A 25,879-nucleotide genomic window follows, 5' to 3' on the forward strand; every position below is an offset into this window, starting at 1 on the left:
CATTGGTGATCACTAGGGATGCCTGGAAATAAACTACAATTAGCCTAATGCTTCATAGTTACATAGTAAGCATGATTGAAATGAGCAGGTCAAGGAAAACTAAACCGGCACTGGACTGGATGGAAACCAAACACTTAATTAAGACTGCTCCAAACAAGCTGAAGTCTGTCAATCAAAATCATTAACTCTTGCTGGACAGAGAAGTTTGCAGGAAGAGCTATCTATCAATGCATATCCTATCTATCTATCTATCTATCTATCTATCTATCTATCTATCTATCTATCTATCTATCTATCTATCTATTTATCTAGGGAGAAGGAAAGGTCCAAGGCAGCACAACCTATTGGTCTGGGTGCAAGATCTGTATATCCGTGGCAAGGATCTGGTCATATATTCAAGGAAGGCAGCAGCACTCCAGTGGATGAATTAAATCAGGGTGATCTTTATTTCAGATGTTCATCTGAAATGTTCATCTGAAATAAAGATCACCCTGATTTAATTCATCCACTGGAGTGCTGCTGCCTTCCTTGAATATCTATTTATCTATCTATCTACATATCTATGTATATCCTATCTATCTTTGTATTTCCTATCTATCTATCTATCTTGTCATATTTATCTATCTCAAATCTATCTATATATCTATCTCTGTATTTCCTATCTATCTACAGTAAAAAAAGATCCAAGCAGCACTATCAAAACACACAATGGGTAAACAAAAATAAAAAGCGGGTGCACTCCTATGAGGGCCAGGCATCAGGTCCTTCAATTATAGAGACAAAGGAAAAAAAGGCAGCAGACCAGATTGTAGTGAAAAATACCTTAGTGGATTTATTCCAAGTGAAAGAGCACAGTTTCAGCTCCAAACAGGCTTGAGAAAGGCTTACTGTTTGGAGCCGAAACGTTGCTCTTTGACATGGAATAAATCCACTATGGTATTTTTCACTACAATCTGGTATGCTGCCTTTTTTCCCTTTCTATCTATCTATCTATCTATCTATCTATGCGTTGGAAATGGTAGGCAGCACTCCAGAATTCAGGTCAAATAAAGGTGATTTTTATTGGAACAAGTGGCGACGTTTCGGTGTGATACACCTTTCTCAAGCAATTTTACAAGTGCCCCATTTGGGGTATAAATAGGAAACACAATGTGCACATATGCATAGGGGGTGTGTCTTTAAAGTGCCGGTGCATATTACACAAAGTTAAAAATGTACTCATCTTAATACAAAACATGTCATACAATATAGTGTGCATACGCTTAAAATACATACATAAATGCATATAGTGTAAACAGACAAAAATCTTGTATTGAGTGTCCTTTATAAGTGAAACAAAATGTGCAATATTTGGCTAGGAAAAGGTTAAAATTACCCAACAAGCTATGCAAAATCTCCTCTGGTGTGGAAGCCTCGCTATTGGTATGTTGGCCCATCGGGCGTCTGAAAAATGACACTGCGCACGCGCCGAATTGTGGCGCACGCGCAGTGTGTCTCGGTGACTGCCAGGCGGCCATATTAAATTAGGGCCGCGGAGGTAAGAAAACAATCTAATGGATATGTGTGTGACAACAAAGAAGTGGGTGGAAAAAGGGGGAGGGGGATGAAGAATAAGTGCCCAGCGTGTATATGGCACAATATAGAGATATGGTATATCTCATCTAAATAGCGCTGGTGCATACACATATGGTCTCCAGAGTTACCAAAGAGCCTATCAAAGAGCTCTATGTCACTACGGGTGGTCGTTATCGACTCGGCTTTAGCCTGTCACCCGTGTAGTGGTATGTCCTGTGTCCAGAATAGTGTGCATATAGCACTGGAATAAGAGATGCCAGGGGGATAAATCTGCGATGTAATCGCATCCCCAATAGTGGCAATGTTCGCACCACTGGGGGTGGAACATATATTATGGTCACAACCCCCCGTGGCGAACAATAACGCCACCCTTCTGGCCGTAGATGAGAACACTGGACAGTATGAGGAGACATCAGTGTAATAGCGATATATAATCGGAATGTACAATCTAGTTGTCACAACACTTATCCCAAATTCTAGAGAAAAATATATTTAATGTCTGAATAAGTACAAATAGAATACAGGCCAAATAGTGAGGAAAAGGTGTATCACACCGAAACGTCGCCACTTGTTCCAATAAAAATCACCTTTATTTGACCTGAATTCTGGAGTGCTGCCTACCATTTCCAACGCATAGACAAGTAAGGACCTGGCCAGGATCCTTGGGGGCTCTGCACCCCTCCTTTGAAGGAGTTTTCCACTGTGCGGACTTGAACTTTCCATGTGTACCTAACCGGCATCAAGCTTTCCAGCACGTCTTTTTGCAACTGCATCTTTCAAAATGGAGCCTAATCCAGGTGATTTTCTGGACGTGTTCACCTACACAAAGGAGGATCGAGACCGAATCATACACGGACTGCAGGGTGATGCTACCTTCCTCAATAAACCAGGTGACACCGAACTTAGACGCAAATTCGAATCACTATCTAAAAGGTTGATTACGCTACAACTCCACATGATTACTCTAGGGGAATATTACAAAGCACAGAGAATCCCAAGAGGCATGAGGTCCAATGTACAACCGAATTTATTTTCGCAAGATCCCATCTTTTGTACAAAATTTGCCCACATATCTAATAAATATGGACTTGACCTTTTACTACTTAATATTGAGAATCTACAACATGAGATTACCAAATTACAAGACAATATCCTAACCATCGAAATGGCCTTGAAGGAGATACTTCCAGCAGATGACCAAATCCAATTTTTCGACACTTGCAGAAAAACCACAACACAACTGAGAAACGAATTAGAACAGATAAAAAGACAGAAATGGCTCCGTGACGAGGAAGACTACAGGTCTGGTCGTGTTTACAACTGGCAAGGACTTTCAGGACGAGGAAACGAGATGCCCACCAAGGACCAGGTGAATAAGAAAAGACGCAAATCCCCGAAAAGATCCACTAAAGCAGCACAACGAACACCCAAGGAATTGAATGGTGCGACAACATCTACAGATACCCCCGTTTTTTTAGACTCCACACAGACCCCAACAAGGGAAAACGCACAAGGCGGGGAGGCAGACGACATTGGAAATGGCGAAAATACCCGAACTCTACGACACAAGGGGACTATCCAGAGGTCGATGACAACCATGAAAAAGAGAGCATTGTGGTAAATATTTCCAGTAAAACTCTTTCTCCCATTGAATTGTCTGTGTTATCAAAAGGCTTGTCATTTAGTCCATGTTCACAGCCAGATTGGTTCCAGATTGAATTGGATTTATGTCGACTGTATCGTACCTTAAAGCTGAAATATATGTTTGCTAAGAGTGTGGAAAGAGCACCCAATCCTTCTGAGGCGCTCGATCCTAAACAATTTGCCTTATACAAAAAAAGTTCATATATGCCACAGGTAGAAAACGTTGTAATTGAGACATTCAAAAATGCTGTCCACAAGGACATTATTGAGCTAAAAAACAAGTACACAGGGCGGTTACAACACCCAAATATGACCTCAGATGAGATCTCTGCCTTGTCTCGGCTTGCCCATGACGGCGACATCACAATTAAACCCGCTGATAAGGGGGGTGCTGTCGTCGTCATGGACACGCCAAGATATTTGGCAGAGATCCGCAGACAATTGATGGACACTGCCGTATATAAGAAAGTTGCGGCTGACCCCAAATTTCAATTAGCCAAACGTATAAAGACCATACTAGACAGAGCCATTGAGGAAGGTGTAATCACTGAAAAAATGCGTCAATATTTACAGGTGGAGGACCCAATCACTCCGGTGATATATGTCCTCCCCAAAATTCACAAATCATTGGAGTCGCCACCAGGAAGACCCATTGTCTCAAGTAGCGACTCCATCACATCACGCATAGCCACCTTCTTAGATAAATTTTTGCAGCAATTTGCACTTTCCAGTGACTCCTATATCCGAGACACCTCAGATTTTTTGACAAAATTGAATACTATTGACATAGGGACAAATAACTCACCATGGTTGGTCTCATTCGATGTAGCATCCCTCTACACATCCATAGACCATCATAGGGGATTACAGGCCATTGAGAGGGTACTCAAGGGATCGGAATACCATCCTAAAGAGCGACATCTAGCTCTAGAACTACTTGAACTTATACTCTTCAACAACTACTTTCTATTTGGCACTGACTTTTATGTGCAGCTGAGAGGAGTAGCGATGGGGGCCAATATGGCCCCCACCTACGCTAATATTGTGATGGCCGACCTTGAGGAGAGGTTCATCTATGTGTCCCACCACTTCCAATACGTACAGAGGTGGTGGCGATACATAGATGATACCTTCCTCATTTGGACAGGCTCGGAGCAGCAACTGGATGATTTCCATAGGTACTTAAATACAATAGACCAGGACATCAAATTCACGATGGTTAAATCCAAAGAACATATACAATTTCTAGACGTGACAGTGGAAATGACAGACGAAGGACTAAGGACTTCATTGTACACCAAACCCACAGACAAAAACAACATTCTCAGATATGATAGTTGTCATCCGAGACCCATGGTTCGCTCATTACCCCTTAGCCAACTGTTACGCGTAAAAAGAATCTCTAGTGATACACAAAAACTTAACAGAGATCTTAATTACATGGAGAAAAAATTTGAAAAACGGGGATACCCTAGGAAAATTATTCATAAAAATAGAAGCCAAGTTAACAACATGAACAGACAGGATTTATTATGTACCAAAAAATCGAAAGACATAGACAAACGTATTCCATTTGTCACGACATACAATGATTTGAGTCAAGAAATAAATAGTGTTGTAAGAAAACATTGGTCTATCCTGCGTAATATGGATATTCATCTCCCAGAATTAGACCACCCCCCTCTTATCTCCTTTAGACGAGCGAGGAATATCAAAGATGTATTGGTAAAAGCAGATGTAGGTCCTCTCAAAACATGCACCCAGTCACAGGGTGTTTCCCCTGCAGATCCTGTATGAACTGTCCCCACATGATTAAAGGCAAGACATTTACGCACATGAATAAAGAATACAAGATCAAACATTATCTTGACTGTAACACCAGTTTTGTTGTCTATATGCTCACATGCCCATGTGGCTTAGCATATATTGGGGAGACGACATGGGATTTCAAAACCCGTTTTACACAACACAGGTACACAATCAGGAAGAGAAAACTGGTTCTCCCAGTCTCAAGGCACTTTACGGAGAAGGGACACACTGAGAGCCAGTTAAAATTTGTGTTGATTGATCATATACCCCCCCTCAGACGTGGAGGGAATAGAGAAAAGATCTTGAGAAAAACTGAACTAAAATGGATATCCAGATTAAACACTCTCAAACCTAACGGGTTAAACGTGGAGTTCAACCTGGGTAACGTTTTGTGAGGGTGATGCCTCAATCCCTGCATTCGGTGTCTTGATCCATAAAATCGATCCCAAACTGTGACTAGATAGGAGACTCTTTGCATGATTATTGATATTTGTCTCTTTTTTTCTAGATTTAACACCATCTTTCAATATTTGATACCGAATTATGAATATGCAGCAAGCTGAATGACAACCCTCCAAGTGGAAGACAAAACTCCATTTTCCTCACTATTTGGCCTGTATTCTATTTGTACTTATTCAGACATTAAATATATTTTTCTCTAGAATTTGGGATAAGTGTTGTGACAACTAGATTGTACATTCCGATTATATATCGCTATTACACTGATGTCTCCTCATACTGTCCAGTGTTCTCTTATTCCAGTGCTATATGCACACTATTCTGGACACAGGACATACCACTACACGGGTGAAAGGCTAAAGCCGAGTCGATAACGACCACCCGTAGTGACATAGAGCTCTTTGATAGGCTCTTTGGTAACTCTGGAGACCATATGTGTATGCACCAGCGCTATTTAGATGAGATATACCATATCTCTATATTGTGCCATATACACGCTGGGCACTTATTCTTCATCCCTCTCCCCCTTTTTCCACCCACTTCTTTGTTGTCACACACATATCCATTAGATTGTTTTCTTACCTCCGCGGCCCTAATTTAATATGGCTGCCCGGCAGTCACCGAGACACACTGCGCATGCGCCACAATTCGGCGCGTGCGCAGTGTCATTTTTCAGACGCTGATGGGCCAACATACCAATAGCGAGGCTTCCACACCAGAGGAGATTTTGCATAGCTTGTTGGGTAATTTTAACCTTTTCCTAGCCAAATATTGCACATTTTGTTTCACTTATAAAGGACACTCAATACAAGATTTTTGTCTGTTTACACTATATGCATTTATGTATGTATTTTAAGCGTATGCACACTATATTGTATGACATGTTTTGTATTAAGATGAGTACATTTTTAACTTTGTGTAATATGCACCGGCACTTTAAAGACACACCCCCTATGCATATGTGCACATTGTGTTTCCTATTTATACCCCAAATGGGGCACTTGTAAAATTGCTTGAGAAAGGTGTATCACACCGAAACGTCGCCACTTGTTCCAATAAAAATCACCTTTATTTGACCTGAATTCTGGAGTGCTGCCTACCATTTCCAACGCATAGACAAGTAAGGACCTGGCCAGGATCCTTGGGGGCTCTGCACCCCTCCTTTGAAGGAGTTTTCCACTGTGCGGACTTGAACTTTCCATGTGTATCTATCTATCTATCTATCTAGTGATGTGTGTGGGGGGGGTGCAGTTCCTGTCTTTGTGGATTATTTGTTTACTTACAAGTGTAGGGAAAGCTGAGAGAGAGATAAGAATGTAGGTGTTTGGTCACTACATTAGTTAGTGTTCCTGTCAGCACATGCCTGAGTGCTAGTGCACTGAGCTGTGAGGTAAATCAGCTGTGTGCAGGGAAAGGTGCTTGTGTCCCTCCCTCCATAGTCAACTCATCAGTGAAGATGGAATGTGCCTAGCAACAACCATATAAGGAGTCACTAACAACAGGGGGGAGGCTGCAGAATAGGAAGAGGAAGGAGCAAGACTTGGTTAACTAATCCTGCCCTACAACATATCAAAAGTTTTTTGAAATGACGGTTACACTTTAAGTGCATGTTTACATCGGCAACTGACAAGTGAAACACAAAGACAAAAATCAACGCCACCTAATCCACACACTGCGGACAGTGGAAGACTTTGTAACAGGTGTTACAGATTTTATTCTAAACATAGGTCATCAAGATAAAAAACTTTATTGTAAAAAATGACAAACTTTTACCAATAAAGACAATATTAACATGTTAAGAATTAGAGTAAAAGGACATTCATTAAGATATAAAGAAACTATCACAGTAATCATAAACATACTGCTAATAATTCTAAAGACCTAACTAGAAGACAGGTCATTCTACAAAAAAATCCTCCATATGGTTGCCAGGTGTTTCAAATATATAGTATTGCATATAGTAAATGGTAATTGATTTCTATGAGTTAGGAAACCAGGTAAATATTTTGACTAGTGATTTAGTTTTAATTTTTTTCAGATACTGTCAAGTTACGTATTGAATATAATGCTTAAAGCACAATTGTATTCATTATTGACCATTGAAAGAAATTATAACTTTCATTAAATAACATTAATAATTGTTACTTAAAACATTATGTAATGTAATATCTTTGTATGTAGTGGAGTAAAATTTTGTGGTTATTGCATGCTTAACAGCAAATACTTCAGGCTAAATATTTAAATTACACGTCAAGGCTGACACATTAGTAATTAAAACTACAATCAGTAAAGCAAGGCAAAATAAGACATCCCAGGGCTATCTTGGGGGAGCAATTTGTGATAGACAACATAGAAAACCTGTGACTTACAAAAATACTAAATTGTAGATAAACCCTCAGCAGAGTCTAGAAACCAATCTGTTATGTTAACAATTAGAGATGAGCGAGCACTAAAATGCTCGAGTGCTCGTTATTCGAGACGAACTTTTCCAGATGCTCGAGTGCTCGTCTCGAATAACGAGCCCCATTGAAGTCAATGGGAGACTCGAGCATTTTTCAAAGGGACCATGGTTCGGGAATAAAATGTGTTAATTAATTGAAAAAGAATGTCTTCTGATAAGTTAGCAGATGTATGCAAACATCTGCAATCTATTCTTCACTGTTCCGCGCGTATATTATCTCCCGACAAGTTAGCAGATGTGAAGAACAGTGAAGAATAGAATAAAAACAGTGAACACAGGATCATTTAAGTGAAAAACACAGTGAAGAATAGATTGCAGATGTTCGGCACATCTGCTTACTTGTCGGGAGATACGCTGTCTCCGTGCCCCGCTGTCTCCGTGCCCCGCTGTCTCCGTGCCCCGCTGTCTCCGTGCCCAGCTGTCTCCGTGCCCCGCTGTCTCCGTGCCCAGCTGTCTCCGTGCCCCGCTGTCTCCGTGCCCCGCTGTCTCCGTGCCCCGCTGTCTCCGTGCCCCGATGTCTCCGTGCCCAGCTGTCTCCGTGCCCCGCTGTCTCCGTGCCCCGCTGTCTCCGTGCCCCGCTGTCTCCGTGCCCCGATGTCTCCGTGCCCCGCTGTCTCCGTGCCCCGATGTCTCCGTGCCCCGCTGTCTCCGTGCCCCGCTGTCTCCGTGCCCCGCTGTCTCCGTGCCCCGCTGTCTCCGTGCCCCGATGTCTCCGTGCCCAGCTGTCTCCGTGCCCAGCTGTCTCCGTGCCCCGCTCTCTCCGTGCCCCGATGTCTCCGTGCCCCGATGTCTCCGTGCCCAGCTGTCTCCGTGCCCCGCTGTCTCCGTGCCCCGATGTCTCCGTGCCCCGATGTCTCCGTGCCCCGATGTCTCCGTGCCCCGATGTCTCCGTGCCCCGATGTCTCCGTGCCCCGCTGTCTCCGTGCCCCGCTGTCTCCGTGCCCCGATGTCTCCGTGCCCAGCTGTCTCCGTGCCCCGCTGTCTCATGTCTTCGTGCTGCCGCTGCCCCATGTCTTCGTGCTGCCGCTGCCCCATGTCTCCGTGCTGCTCCCCGGTGTCTCTGTGCTGCTCCCCGGTGTCTCTGTGCTGCTCCTCGTTGTCTCTGTCCTGCTCACCGTGTTCTGCAATGTGTTCTTCACACATATATATTGTTCTTCACATAGTATTTTGTTCGCACCGTTCCGCGCGTATCTCCCGACAAGTAAGCAGATGTGCCGAACATCTGTAATCTATTCTTCACTGTGTTTTTCACTGTGTTTTTCACTTAAATGATCCTGTGTTCACTGTTTTTATTCTATTCTTCATTGTTCTTCACTGTGCTTTTTTAATTAAATGCTCGATCTCGAGCAGGGGAAATACTCGTCCGAGCAACGAGCCGTTTCGAGTACCTTAATACTCGAACGAGCATCAAGCTCGGACGAGTATACTCGCTCATCTCTATTAACAATCTAAAAGACAGGAAGCTTTTTATAGCTATATATACACTCACCGGCCACTTTATTAGGTACACCTGTCCAACTGCTCGTTAACACTTAATTTCTAATCAGCCAATCACAAGGCGGCAACTCAGTGCATTTAGGCATGTAGACATGGTAAAGACAATCTCCTGCAGTTCAAAACGAGCATCAGTATGGGGAAGAAAGGGGATTTGAGTGCCTTTGAACGTGGCATGGTTGTTGGTGCCAGAAGGGCTGGTCTGAGTATTTCAGAAACTGCTGATCTACTGGGATTTTCACGCACAACCATCTCTAGGGTTTACAGAGAATGGTCCGAAAAAGAAAAAACATCCAGTGAGTGGCAGTTCTGTGGGCGGAAATGCCTTGTTGATGGCAGAGGTCAGAGGAGAATGGGCAGACTGGTTCGAGCTGATAGAAAGGCAACAGTGACTCAAATCGCCACCTGTTACAACCAAGGTAGGCAGAAGAGCATCTCTGAATGCTCAGTACATCGAACTTTGAGGCAGATGGGCTACAGCAGCAGAAGACCACACTGGGTGCCACTCCTTTCAGCTAAGAACAGGAAACTGAGGCTACAATTTGCACAAGCTACATTAGGATGGTAGGGTCAGAATTTGGCGTCAACAACATGAAAGCATGGATCCATCCTGCCTTGTATCAACGGTTCAGGCTGGTGGTGGTGGTGTCATGGTGTGGGGAATTATTTCTTGGCACTCTTTGGGCCCCTTGGTACCAATTGAGCATCGTTACAATGCCACAGCCTACCTGAGTATTGTTGCTGACCATGTCCATCCCTTTATGACCACAATGTACCAAACATCTGATGGCTACTTTCAGCAGGATAATGCGCCATGTCATAAAGCTGGAATCATCTCTGACTGGTTTCTTGAACATGACAATGAGTTCACTGTACTCAAATGGCCTCCACAGTCACCAGATCTCAATCCAATAGAGCATCTTTGGGATGTGGTGGAACGGGAGATTCGCATCATGGATGTGCAGCCGACAAATCTGCAGCAACTGTGTGATGCCATCATGTCAATATGGACCAAAATCTCTGAGGAATGCTTCCAGCACCTTGTTGAATCTATGCCACGAAGAATTGAGGCAGTTCTGAAGGCAAAAGGGGGTCCAACCCGTTACTAGCATGGTGTACCTAATAAAGTGGCCGATGAGTGTGTGTGTATACACTCACCAGGCAACGTTTTTCCAATCTTCTACTGTCCAATTTCGATGAGCTTGTGCAAATTGTAGCCTCAGTTTCCTGTTCTTAGCTGAAAAAGAGTGGCACCCGGTGTGATCTTCTGCTGCTGTAGCCCATCTGCCTCAAAGTTCGACGTACTGTGCGTTCAGAGATGCTCTTCTGCCTATATATGATTGACCTTGACACAATATGTTGCCATACAAATCTTTAAATATTAGTAAATATTAGAAACAAAACAAGGAAAATAAAAATATTGAACATGCAATGTTTTTCAGTTGTCAAACATTCCAACAATTTCTCTCAAAATCTTAAAGGGGTATTCCCATCTGGGCATTCACATTTAATTTAATTCATTTTCCACATGTAAACATTTCTTCAATTGGATGTCAAAATATTAAAATGCTGGATATTAAATAAAAATGTTCCTGTGTTAAGATAATTTCTCATAAATGTAGCCATGTTGTCCCTTACAAACGAGATAGCTTACTCGGATACAACCGTCTCACATTTTGGCAGCAGTGGCCAGACATGCGCTATTGAGCTCTGCCTGACCCCCTGGGGTCAGCATTCATTACCACAGGACGGCAGTAGGACATGCAGTAACTCCCGGACATTTCATACAAAAACCTGGTGGTGGCCATATTCAAGGACACAGTCTTGTTTCTAAGGGACAATAAGGCTACATTTATGAGAAATTATCTTAACACAGGAACATTTTTTTAATGACATAAAGGTAATGGTACAGTTCTGCTATTTTGGTTCCTATATAATCCATCAAAATATAAACAAAAATATTTTCTTTTCCTGTAAATGAAATAAGAGGCATATAAAGTAGGATATATAAGAAAGCTCCAGCCTCCTGATGTATCTGGACATGCTTAAATTTGATCTGCGTCTGCTGCTCTATTTCCTGCATATTGCAACTGTTTAGGCCAGGGTATTGCCATTTTTAACTGGGATTGTTGCTTCCTGTGACATCATTGGGATGCAATGATATGTTCCCATAACAACTTGGAGTCTTCATAAGACTGCAGCACCTGTGCATTTGACAAAATGCATTACACTATATAAAGAAAATAAGACCAAAAAAATAAAAATTCAAATGCCCCTTTCACTAAAATTAATATAAAGAGAAACAAAATCTGTATACAAGGTATTATATACATTATATCAAAATATAAAAAAGCTGTGAATGCTGTAATGAAAAATAGCACCCAAATGCCCTAAACGCCACTTTTTTTGCCATTTTGCAACACATAAAATAATTAAATAAAGAAATGTTATCAAAAGGTTATATAGTCCTCAAGATGGTGGCAATAAAACCATCAGAAATAACAACTTACATAGCTCTGTAAACTATAGTATGTATACAATAAAATGGAGCAAATATATATTTTTGCCAATTTCACTGCATTTAGAATTTTTTTTTCCCCTTTCCCATTACACGGCATGAAATATTATATACCTCCACTAGGAAGAGCCCTCATGCAGCTATGTACATGGAAAAAAAGTTATAGATTTCAAAGTGAGGGGTGAAAAATGGAAAAGAAAGAAGACAAAAAAGGGCAGGTTGTTTAGGGGTTAAAAGAAAGTCCCAGGAAAAAAAATCTGCAATATGTTACACCCAGTCCAGTCATAAAAAGAAATAAAAAAGTGTATAAAATACTGAAAAAATAATATTACATTGGCGGCAGACAACAACACCCTTTCTGACATTTTCTTATTAACAACAAAGTTGTATAAATTTCAGTCTCTGTGGTTTGTGTTTTTCTTCTCAGTACAAACAAAGCACTCAATGTCCTTTACAAAGTCAACTCTGAAGCAGCAGGTATTTGTGTCAGCTATGTTAACAATTTCTTTCAGACAGTATATGATTGAAGATCAATTTATTTTTCCCCTTGCTTTCAAATGTAAAGTTTCATCAACTGTAAATGTCAGTCCCCTTCTTTATCATTCACTAATGTCATAAAAATCCCTACTGTTTACTTTGTTAAAGGCCTTCCTGCGCATTGACTTTTTCTTTATTTGTATTTTACTATCAAAAAATGTTTTATTTTAAATAACATCCTGTGTCAAATGGGATTTAAATAACAGAACAAGGTTTAGCTATTACAATAAATGTAGAAAGTGCTTTGCAAGTAATAAAATGGATCATAGATTCAAGATAATTCAAACTGAAATGTTGTGTGCATTTTCTAGATTAGATTACATTAATGCAGTTCATTTAAAATGCTTTAAAGGCCATAAGATTTATGGGAAAGAAATCGGTATCATAACTTAAAATAAATAGACTAAGACATTTGTTTAGAATGTGCATTCTGACTGTATGCAATGCTGCATTTTATACTGTAATGAAATATTCTTTAATATCTAGAAAACTAGGCAAGGACAAATATATTCTTGTTAATTATGTGTAATTAGTTTTCATATTACGGTAAATGTATTATAGAAAATAAAAAAGCAGCAGATATTAAATTAGAAAATCACTTGTGATTTTTATAGTTTAGACATAAACACTCAAACACACACATAAATATTTTAACCCCTTAACAACTTGGACATTTTGAATCTGGCATATATCATAATTTAGGAATGGTTTAAAATATTCAGGTGAATTTTAGATTTTTTTGACACATTCTACTTCATGTTAGTTGAGAAATTTAGGCAATATTAATGAAAAAAACTGAAATTTGGTAAAAATTTTGAAATTTTCCAAAAGTTTGTGGTATCACCAAAATAGCTTGATAACTAACATTTTTCATGTGTCTGTTTTAATTTTAGCCTTTATTCTCCCAACAGAAACATTCCCTCCCAGGGTGTTACACCGACTGCAAGGACGCCATACCAACAGGGATCTTCTGATCCAGCATTACACTAATTATACAATTCATCAAAAACCTCAGACGGGTGATAAAGATAACCCACAAAATCATGACATAAAACTCATGACTAACTTATGTCTAGAATTAGAAGACCTCTTAAAAATAGAGGCAACACATAATATAGACTGCCGTTTTTTACACATCTATCTGAAGGAATCTACCCCAAGGTCTTTGGCAGGCCCTGAAACCGTCTTTTCCCCAGGATGCAGATTTTTCATCTATCTGGTTTTCTTTTGAAAAAGACCTATTAAAGAAAAATTTGAATCATAGAAATTCTCACATCAAAAATCTATCTACACAACCACTGACCATCTACTCTCTTTCGACCCTCAGCCTAAGTACGATTACATGGTCAATAACATACAAACAAGGTTGCAGAAATTTGAACTTGAAGTAATAAACAAAAAAGGATTGAAATTGAAGAGAGATGGAGAGGATTAGAAAGAGAGTAGGAGTTGTACTTGGAATACCACACTCCCTTTCCCCTGACAAACCCTCGCTCCTCACTCTCCCAACACTATCCCTTCCATTCATGGGAGAAACACAGGGTTTCTGAAACCTAACCCCTCTTCAACACACCAATCCAGACACTAAAAGGCATAAAGTAGAAATTATCTAATAGCTGAACCAACAAAACCAACTTGATAAAAAATCAATCAGCAACAAAAACAACAATGGTATTGCATCCACCCCTATAGTATCTCAGACCTCTATCTTCTTCTATCGCAGTTACATCAACAATCTGATCTTTATCTGGAAGGGTGCATGTTGCAATGTTTGTCACTGTGCACTGCTGTACAGGCACAGTAGGGAATTTTAAGGGAAAGAGCACCGTTCATTTTTTAGAGGACAATTATATTTCATGTGTTTTGGGAAGCTCTAGTGGTACAAAACAGAGAAGAACCCCAACAATACCATTTTGGTAAGTACACCCCTTGGAGAATTTAACAAGGAGTTATATTTGATGTAGTATGGACACACAGTAAAGGGATGTTGGCCCTTAAGAAGCCATATTTGACAGAAATCCTTTATATGCGTTACAATGCATTTGACTTTTAGTGGTTAAAAACAGCGGAGCAACCATTTTGGAAAGTACACCCTTGGAGAATTTAACAAGGTGCAATATGTGTATTTTACCCTGTAGGTGTATAATCCAATTAGGCCCCAAAAAGGAAAAAGTTGAAAATTTTAGCAAATTAGTTACATTTATCCCTAATTTATGTAGGTCACAAGTAATAAAAGATGAAACAACCCCCCAAAATTTTGTAAAACTATTTCTCCCGATTATGGAAGTACCCCACACAGGGCAGATTCTAGCATTTATGCTGCCTGAGGCGAAAATTAAAATGCCGCCCCCCAGCCCCTGCTAACACCTCCACCAATCATAAGAAATCCTAACCAAAACAAATAACTATATGTCCCTAAGAATAACTAATGAGACAACTAATGTAACGTTTAGATGTGAGTAATGTGTGCTTTATATTAGCAGTATGAATACTGAACCTCCTACAGTTCATAGGAACCACAACATAGGTAGAAATAGGGGAGGGACAATGTAAACATGTTACATGTTCTGTGTAACTGCTTGGACAAGTTCTGGATGGCAAGTGTTTTTTATACCTTTCGGCGACCTTCACATGAACGTGTGCAGGTCTTGGGGCACATAAAATTGATGAGTGCAGATGACAATACAATAGACGGCCCAGGCAGTCTGTTCATAATCAGCCCATGAAAACCATAGCTGTGTATGAGCCCATGAAAAAGTTATGTACACATGTGCTATAGAAGCAACATTTTTAAGTGTTTAGGTGACAGTTGTTAATGAGAGCTACATATGAACACCACAATGCTAACCATGAATATCTGCATCTCTGGCTCAAAGAAACACCACTACTCCTCCGTATATACAAGAAAAATAAAAAGAACATAAATTGTCAATAATTTATGTCCCCATAGTATAGAAGTTTATATTGACCCCTGATACACTGAGGAACATTTACTTAGAACAGTACAGTGTGTACTATGTGCAGTAATCTGTCTATAGTGCAGGATTTCTGGTGCACGTTCTTCATGAATATGCCGCTCCCTGCACAGGTTTGACAGAGTGCATAACTTTTTTTGGTGCACCTTTAACATGAGGCATGTAACACAATTCTGTCTGACTTTGCATGATAAATATGATGGTCTGAATGAGCACTGGAATGCCCCTTTCAATGACAAAGTATTTTTTGTGTTAAAAATAGTGCAGCCGCAAAAGAGTTGTGTGCAACACAATTCTGGCACAGACACTTCTTAAATACCTGTGCAAGCAGTTTACACCTAAAAGAAAGCTCAAAGTCTGACAGAAAACTGGTGCAAAGCCCTTAGTAGATGTGCACGGAACTTGAGTCACACTCCCACATACTGAATCAGCTTCTCCTGCTCTGGGTCGGGCAGGGAAGAGATTAATCTTCTGTACAGCAGCCTTGTCATGTCTGTGGTGACGCTCCCCTGCTCTCCAGCAAGGACTTTCCTTCTTGTGGGGCGGCAGCACTGGCTCTAGAAGTGTGGGCTCTGGGTATGCCTGAGGTTATTGGGCTGGGCAATGCCGCCCCCTACCGGAAGCTGCAATCTGCCGCCTGACACAAGATTTTCATCTTGCCTCATGGCAGATGCGGCCCTGACCCCAAACGTGCATATAAAATGTTGTATGGGCATGCAGTAGAGGGTAAGAGGAATGTAAAGAACTACAGAATTTAATGGTGCTATATAAATAAAGATTATTATTATTATTTTAGAAGCCATATTTAAAAGAAATCCTTTATATGAGTCAGGGTGCATTTGGAGAGCCCGACAAAACATTTTTGGTCCCAAAAAGGAAAAAGGTGAAAACTTTAACAAAAAAGTTACTCCTATCCCTAATTTTTGTAAGCCACAAGGGATAAAAGATGAAACAACCCCCAAAAAACTTATAAAACTTTCACTTGAGTGTAGAAGTGCCCCACATGTATGGGTATGCAGTAGAGGGAAAGAAGGCTGTTAGTCATTTAGAAGCCAAATTTGAGAGAAATCATTTACATGTGTCAGGGCTTAGGGTCAATGAAACCCTGGACCACCACGAGAGATAGTACTAGCCGACACCTGGGACCGGAATCTAATTGGCACCTGGTCTTCACCAGAGCCCGTCGCAAAGCAGTATGGACTTGCCGTGGCAGGGTGCCACAAGGTCGTTCAACAGGTGCGATTAGTCTGCAGTGGCAACCAAGGTCGCAGTACAGAAACATGACCCAGGCTCAACGTCAGGAACAGGCACAGAGTCAGGGCAGGCGGAAGATATACAGAAGTCAGAGGTCAGGTCCAAGGTCAGTACAAGAGGTCAACACAGAGGCAGGAAACTGGAATAGGGAACATCACAGGAACTGACAGGGAAGCTTTTTCTTGGGCTAATGAGCGCAAAGATCTGGCAGGGAATCCTGGAAACAGCCGCCCATTAAGGAAACCCAGGAGTGGCAGCACCAATCAGAGGTGCATTGGCCCTTTAAATAAGTGCTGGAGCGTGCGCCCTAGGATCGGGGATGAACGCGCTGATCCGGCCGGACAGGAGCAGAAGCGTGGAGAGGTCAGTTTGGTGCTGGGGCCGGGGGGGGGCAGCGCCTTGGAGAGGGGCATGGGTGTGTCGCAATCCAAGACATGGACCATGGGGGCACCCACGACAGTACCCCACCTCCCCTTTGGCATCCTCACGTCTTTTTGGTTGCAAGAAACCTCTTCTAGAGAGCAGGTTGTTTCAGGAGAGATGATATGTCGAGGGACTGGCCCTTCTCCCACAACATCCGAAGACGTCAGGACAGGTGGAGGTGATGCCAATGTGGACCCCAAGGCAGGATCTCACCTGTCGTCCAGTTTATGAATAGAGCATGACATTGCAGTCATGGGAGACCCAGGAGGACAAGTGAAGTACATCGTGGCAGCACGTAAAATGACAGTTTTTCTTTGTCAAGATCTCCAACTTGAACAAAAACTGGTCCAGTGCGGTACCGGACTGGATCAGACAAGATTTGTCCATCAACTGAAGATATGTATAGGGGATTCTTGAAAGAAACCACTGGAATGCAATGCCGGGAGACCAGAGTGGCATCCACAAAGTTCTCTGCAGAACCAGAGTCCAAGAATCTCTGGCAAACAAACTCTGAATGAACTGAAGACAGAAGTGCCAAGAAAATTAGCTGAATATACACCCAAGAAAATGTTCCTCCTGGATAAAAGTCTAAATCTTTATTTCCAGGTTCCCTATTTGCAGGTTCCCTTTAATAAAAAATAAGATTCCAACAATAGCTCAATTTATAATAATAATAATAATAATAATGATAATGATATTATAATTACTGTTACTGTTAATCCCTTAAGGACACAGCTAGTTTATAGCTTAGGCTCAGCCCCATTTTTTGAATTATGACATGTGTCACTTTATATGATTATAACTTTTGAAAACTGTTGCTTTTAAAAGCGTTTCCGAGTCTGTTTTTTCCTCACATGTTGTACTTCATTTTAGTGCTAAATGTTGGCTGATAAGTTCTGCATTTATTTACAAAAAAAAATTATGAATTTTTTGAATTTTCGAAATTCAAAATCATTGCGTTTTCAGGAAGATAGATTTAACACTAAATAAGTTGCTGAATAACATTTCCCATATGTCTAATTTACATTTTCATAATTTTAGATGTATGGATAATTTATTTTGTTGTCACGCACTTAGAAATCCAATATCGGTTTTCCTTATTTTCAGAATTTACTATTTTGGGGATAATAACCGTTTTGAATGAAATTTTACATATTTAAAATCAAAAAACCCCTATATAATCAACCAATTTTGAAATCTGCACCCCTCAAACTATCAGAAACAGTATTTAGGAAGATTGTTAACCCCTTGAGATCTTCATAGTAATATAATCAAAATGGAGGTGAAATTTACAATGGTGAAATTTTGTTGGTTATAAGTTCATTTAGCTATAAAATGTACACATTTCCAAAAGATAAAAAGAGAAAATCTATCTTACAGTTTGGGGCCATGTGACAGCATTTTTTTGCGGGATGAGATGCTTTTTCCAGTGTTACCATTTTGGGGTTGGTATCCCCTGTTGTTGAAAATGTAAAAACTTTTTTTTTGAGGGCAGGAGTAGAAAAGAATCAATTCTGTACTAGATTTTTTACTTTTTTTTTTGTGTTCCCCGTATAGCCTAATAATCACATTATCTTTAATAATGATTACCGGGATAACACACTTGAATAATTTTTTTTCCGTTTTACTTAATTTGCCAAATAAATCCCTAATGTTGGGGAAAATCTATCATTTTTGCATTGCCGTCTACCAAGTGGCATAATATTTTTACTTTTTTGGCTATGGAGCTGGTTGATGGCCTGTTTTTTTTGTGGGACGTGTTTTACTTTACAACAGTATCATTCTGGAGTGCATATTTTTTAGATCACTTTTTTGCATTTTTATGGAGGTTTTTTGGCGGGTTTTTAACAGTTTGTTTTAACAGCGCTCATCATGCAGGTTCAATAATTATTTTCTTTTTTTCTACTGGTTGTTATGGACTCTATAAGTTGGGTTTGTGTTATGATTTAGACCTTTATGTTATATGTCTCTTTATATGTTATTGGGCTTATGGGCATGTTTATAGATTTATTACATTATTTTTTATTGAATAACATTTTTTTTACTTTTTTATTATTTCCACCATGGAACATAAACAAGCAATCATCTGATTGCTTGTTCATGATAATTCTCTGCAATGCTTATGTATTGCAGTGTATTAGAAGTGTCATCCTATGCACATGCATAGGCTGACACTGTGCCTTTAAGATGATGTCACAAATGCCATCTTCAGGCAGTGCCTGATTGGACCCCAGGGCTGCCATAGCAACGATGTGCGCCCCCCAAATAGGGAAGGGGGAGTGATATAATGACGGCAGCATTTAACAGGTTAAACACACACTGGGGTATCGGCTGTTAGTTTTATCCGGCACTCCATGTATCCTGATGCAGGTTCGGCTCGGATCTGAACCGGCATCAGCTCTGCGTCCGATGTATCTGACGCCAAGCGCAGTGACTTAGCAGGAAGGGGTTAATGTGTTTCTGGCTTAAACACTTTTTATCAACCAGAATATCAAGTTGTGATCTATTCGAATGCCACACTCAGGTTTAAGAAGTGGACATAAGGGAAAATGGTCATGGTGAAATGTTATTAAATTTCATTTATTAAAGTCCTAGAGCACTGGCCTGATTTTGCATTGGGGTACAAGCTTTTTTCCGCAGATAACTTGCACCTAAATGGAAAGGGGGCTGCTGTGCTTGGGGAAAAGATCCTAGCAGGGGTGGCGGAGTATTTAAACTAGGATCGGGGAAGAAGGAAAAGGAAGACACTAAAGGGGTAAACAGGTCAGAGAGGGGACAGGTTATGTTGGTGGGGGGTGAGGTGGGCGGTGTATGAGGGACTAAGGTAGTGGATAAGGAGATCCACAAGTTACAGAACAGTAGTGAGGACATATGTGCCGGTAAAATTACTTTAAATCAGACAAATAACTGTGGAAAATTAAAGTGTATGTTCACAACTGCAAGAAGTATCACGGGCAAAATGGGTGAGCTTGAGGCTCCGGCATTAGAGGCACAGTTAGATGTTGTTGGTGTAGCGGAGACATGGCTCAAGGCATCACATGATTGGGGTGTTGATATTCAAGGTTTTACACTCTTTCAGAAAGACAGGGCAAATAGTAGAGGAAATGGTGTATGTCTGTATGTCAGAAGAGTCTGTATGTCAGAAAAGCGATTGTGAATGAGACAGTGGTCTCAGAAGAAAGTGAGGAGGCTGAAACTTTGTGGGTTGAAATTCAAAGCCAAGAGAGCATTGAAAAAGTTATTTTTGGTGAAATTTATAGACCCCCTAACATCTCTGAGGAAATAGAGGGTCACCTATATAAACAGATGGAGTGGGCTGCACAGGAGGGGACCGTAGTGAAAATGGGAGACTTTAACTTTCCAAATATACACTCACCGGCCACTTTATTAGGTACACCTGTCCAACTGCTCGTTAACACTTAATTTCTAATCAGCCAATCACATGGCGGCAACTCAGTGCATTTAGGCATGTAGACATGGTCAAGACAATCTCCTGCAGTTCAAACCGAGCATCAGTATGGGGAAGAAAGGTGATTTGAGTGCCTTTGAATGTGGCATGATTGTTGCCAGAAGGGCTGGTCTGAGTATTTCAGAAACTGCTGATCTACTGGGATTTTCACACACAACCATCTCTAGGGTTTACAGAGAATGGTCCGAAAAAGAAAAAACATCCAGTGAGCGGCAGTTCTGTGGGCGGAAATGCCTTGTTGATGGCAGAGGTCAGAGGAGAATGGGCAGACTGGTTCGAGCTGATAGAAAGGCAACAGTGACTCAAATCGCCACCCGTTACAACCAAGGTAGGCAGAAGAGCATCTCTGAATGCGCAGTACGTCGAACTTTGAGGCAGATGGGCTACAGCAGCAGAAGACCACACCGGGTGCCACTCCTTTCAGCTAAGAACAGGAAACTGAGGCTACAAGCTCATCGAAATTGGACAGTAGAAGATTGGAAAAACGTTGCCTGGTCTGATGAGTCTCGATTTCTGCTGCGACATTCGGATGGTAGGGTCAGAATTTGGCGTCAACAACATGAAAGCATGGATCCATCCTGCCTTGTATCAATGGTTCAGGCTGGTGGTGATGGTGTCATGGTGTGGGAAATATTTTCTTGGCACTCTATGGGCCCCTTGGTACCAATTGAGCATCGTTGCAACGCCACAGCCTGCCTGAGTATTGTTGCTGACCATGTCCATCCCTTTATGACCACAATGTACCCAACATCTGATGGCTACTTTCAGCAGGATAATGCTACATGTCATAAAGCTGGAATCATCTCAGACTGGTTTCTTGAACATGACAATGAGTTCACTGTACTCAAATGGCCTCCACAGTCACCAGATCTCAATCCAATAGAGCATCTTTGGGATGTGGTGGAATGGGAGATTCGCATCATGGATGTGCAGCCGACAAATCTGCGGCAACTGTATGATGCCATCATGTCAATATGGACCAAAATCTCTGAGGAATGCTTCCAGCACCTTGTTGAATCTATGCCACGAAGAATTGAGGCAGTTCTGAAGGCAAAAGGGGGTCCAACCCGTTACTAGCATTGTGTACCTAATAAAGTGGCCAGTGAGTGTAAATTGGGGTCAGGGCTCTTCTTCATCTGTGAAGGGGAGACATTTTGTCAAGTTTCTGCAGGATAATGTTATGGTGCAGCTTGTAGAAGATGCATTGTTGGACCTTGTGATTTCTAACAATGCGGAGATTGTCCAAAATGCCAGTGTTCGGGAACCTCTTGGGAACAGTGATCATAATATATTTATTTTCCTCTTAAACTGTAAAAAGCAGAAACAGGTGGGTAAATCAAAAACTTAGAATTTTAAGAGCGCTAATTTCCAGAAATTCAGGGCTGCACTACAGGATATAGACTGGGATCAGATACTGTCAAATGATAATACTAATGTTAAATGGGAGAAATTCAAATCTATCTTCTAAATTTATTCCAATAGGTAACAAGTATGGACGGGCTAGATTACACCCCACGTGGCTTACAGCTACAGTTAAAAGGGCAATTAATGATAAAAAGAGGGCATTCAAAAAATATAAATCTGACGGGTCACCTGAGGCTTTCAATACTTACAAAAAACTTACCAAAATCTGTAAAAAGGAAATCAAATCAGCGAAAATACAAAATGAAAGACAGGTGGATAAAGATAGTGAAACAAATTTCAAGAAATTTTTAGTATATCAATGCAAAAAAAAAATGGGTCAGAACAGGTTGGTCTCCTTTCTTCTGAAAATGGGGCATCAGTGACTGGAGACCAAGAGAAGGTGGAGATACTTAATATTAATATTTTTAGCTCCATTTATACGATAGAAGCAAGAACTTCTGACGCGGGTGGTGCCAGTGCAGGTCATGCATCCTGTAATATACTAGACTGGCTGAATGTAGACATGATCCAATCTAAGCTCATTAAAATCAATGTGTACAAGGCTCCTGGACCAGTTGGGTTACACCCAAGAGTTATTAACCTCTTATGCTCAGCGTCCGATATATCGGACGCTGAGCTCAGTGACTTAGCGCTCAGCGTCCGATATATCGGACGCTGAGCCGATGCCGGTTCAGCTCAAGATTTGAGCCGAACCGGCATCGGGAAACACGGGGTGCCGGCTGTGACTGATAGCCGGCACCCCAGTGTAACACCCGCGATCGGAGTTGTCTCCGATCACGGGTGCTTAACCCGTTAAATGCCGCGCTCATCGCGACCGCGGCATCTAACATGCATCTGGACCCCAGTGTTACCTGCAGGAACTGTCGGTAAGATGGCGTCTGTGACGTCATCTTACTGGCAGAGTGCCAGCCTATGCAAGTGCATAGGCTGACACTGATAATGCCCTGCAATACATAAGTATTGCAGGGTATTATTATGAACAAGCAATCAGATGATTGCTTGTTCATTTCCCATGGTGGAAAAAGTGAAACAGTAAAAAAAAAAAATTATTCAATAAAAAAATAAAGTAATAAATCACCAAAAATGCCCAAAAGCCCCAAAACATATAAAGAGCCATATAACTAAAAAAAAAGTCTAAATCATAACACAAACCCCACATATATAGTATCACTGCGTCCGTAACAACCCGTAGAATAAAAATAAATAATTATTGAACCCGCACGATGAACGCCGTAAAAGAAAACTGTTATAAACCCTCCAAAAATTATGATTTTTACCTATTCAATCCCACAAAAAATGCTATAAAAAGTGATCAAAAAAACATATGTACTCTATAATGATACTGGTGCAAAGTACAACGTGTCCTGCAAAAAACAAGCCATCAACCAGCTCCGTAGCCAAAAACGTAACAAAGTTATGCCACTTGGAAGATGGCAATACAAAAATGATAGATTTTTCCCCACAATAGGGTTTTATTTTACAAATTTAGTAAAACGCAAGAAAATATATTCGTGTCTGGTATCCCCGTTATCGTATCGACCCATAGAATGAAGATAATATGATTATTAGTCTATACGGTGAACACCACAAAAAAAAAAGTAAAAAAAAAACAGTAGAGAATTGATGCTTTTCTACTCCTGCTCTCAAAAAGAAGTTCCTAAATTTTCAACAATAGGTGATACCAACCCCAAAATGGAAACATTGGAAAAAGCATCTCGTCCCGCAAAGAAAATGCCGTCACATGGCCCTAATAGCGCAAAAGCGAAAATTTTATAGCCTTCAAAAGAGGCCAATGAGGAAAGTAAAATCCTGGCAGCTGCAGGGTGCTCCTTCCCTTCTGCGCCTCACTGTATGCCCATAAAACAAGTCACGGCCACATGTGGGGGGTCTCTGTACTCGGGATTAATTGTAGAACAAATTGTATGGTGGGTTTTGTATTTTTATCTTTTGGAAATGTGTAAATTTTTGGGCTAAATGAACGTATAACCGGCACAATTTGACCATTCTAAATTTCGCCTCCATTTTGATGTAATTACTATGAAGATCTCAAGGGGTTAACAATCTTCGTAAAATCTGTTTCTGATAGCTTGAGGGGTGCAGATTTGAAATTGTGTTGGTTATATGGGGGGTTTTGATGCTAAATATGTAAATTTTCATTCAAAACTGTATTTATCCCCAAAATAGTCAATTCTGAAAATCCGGAAAAGCGCTATTCGATTTGTAAGCCGCGTGACATCAAAATAAATTATCCAGACATTTCAAAAAATGGTGAAAATGTAAAGTAGACATATGGGAAATGTTATTCAGCAATTTATTTAGGTGGTACATCTGCCTGAAAACGCAATGATTTCAAATTTCAAAAATGGCAAATTTTTCAGAAAATTCATCATATTTTCTTTTTTTTTGTAAATAAACGCAAAACTTGTCAGCCAAAATTTACCACTAAAATGAAGTACAACATGTGGGTAAAAAACAATCTCAGAATCGTTTTGATAAGTAACAGTGTTCAAAAGTTATAACCATATAAAGCGACGCATGTCAGAATCCAAAAAATGGGACTGAGCCTTAAGCTACAAAATGGCTGCGTCCTTAAGGGGTTAAAGAACTTAGTTCTGTTATTGCTGTACATTTGTCTAAAATCTTCTGGGATTCCGTAATGTCTGGTGCCAAGTGACTGGCTCAAGGCAAATGTGGTGCCAATATATAAAAAGGGCTCTAGAATTTCAGTAGGCAATTACAGGCCTGTAAGCTTAACTTCCAATGTGGGGAAAATATTGGAAGGGTTAGTAAAAGACTATATACTGGAGTATGTGAGATCAAATAGAATAATAAGTGACAGCCAGCATGGGTTCACTAAGAATAGGAGTTGTCAAACAAACCTGATCTGCTTCTTTGAAGAGGTGAGCAAATGCCTAGAAGGATGAGCAGCTGTGGATATTGTTTTCTTGGACTTTGCAAAGGCATTTGACACTGTCCCTCATAGATGCCTGATGGGTAAAATAAGGTCTATTGATTTGGCAGAAATCATTTGCCATTGGATTGAGAACTTGCTGAAGGATCGTATCCAGAGTGTTGTGGTCAATGATTCCAAATTGGAATGGTCACCAGTTATGATTGGTGTACCCCAGGGTTGTGTGCTTGGCCCACTACTATTTAATATATTTATTAATGATGTAGAGGTAGGAATTAATAGCCCTGTGTCTATTTTTACAGATGACACCAAGCTGTGTAGTGTAATACAGTCTATGGAGGATGTTCATAGGCTGCAGGGTGACTTGGACAAACTGAATGTTTGGTCATCCACTTGGAAAATTAGGTTCAATGTGGATAAATGTAAGGTTATGCACCTGAGGGCTAATAATCCAAAGGCAAAATATTTTTTTCTGATCCAGAGTGTTAGTGTCGGGACTAGGCTGTGTTGATACAGCCTAGCCCTGGCACCAGCAGTACCTGGTGTTCCGCAACATTCTTCTGACAGAGCCACATGGAAAGGCGGTGGGTCAGAAAAAGTACCCTTAATGGCTGCCAAAAAAACACAGTATGGCAGTCATTAAGGGATTAATATCACAATGCATTTTGGGGGGGAGTATGAAAACATATGAAAACCCTGGGTGATACAAATTTGTTAAATGTTTTGACTTCCAGTCTCTGAGCCTTCTTGTAACATAGGTTGATATATATATTAAAAATAATGAATGTGACATGTTCTTAATGCAGTTTCTGGCACCTTTACGATGGACTCCTTGAGCAATTTTAACAGTTAAAGAGGCTATATTGATTTTTGATGGCTTTGTAAGCACAGAACTCTTAGTAAAGGCCATGAATCCAGGCTGTTT

The sequence above is a fragment of the Engystomops pustulosus genome, chromosome 7, assembly GCF_040894005.1.
Source record: "Engystomops pustulosus chromosome 7, aEngPut4.maternal, whole genome shotgun sequence".
NCBI classification, from domain to species: Eukaryota; Metazoa; Chordata; class Amphibia; order Anura; family Leptodactylidae; genus Engystomops; species Engystomops pustulosus.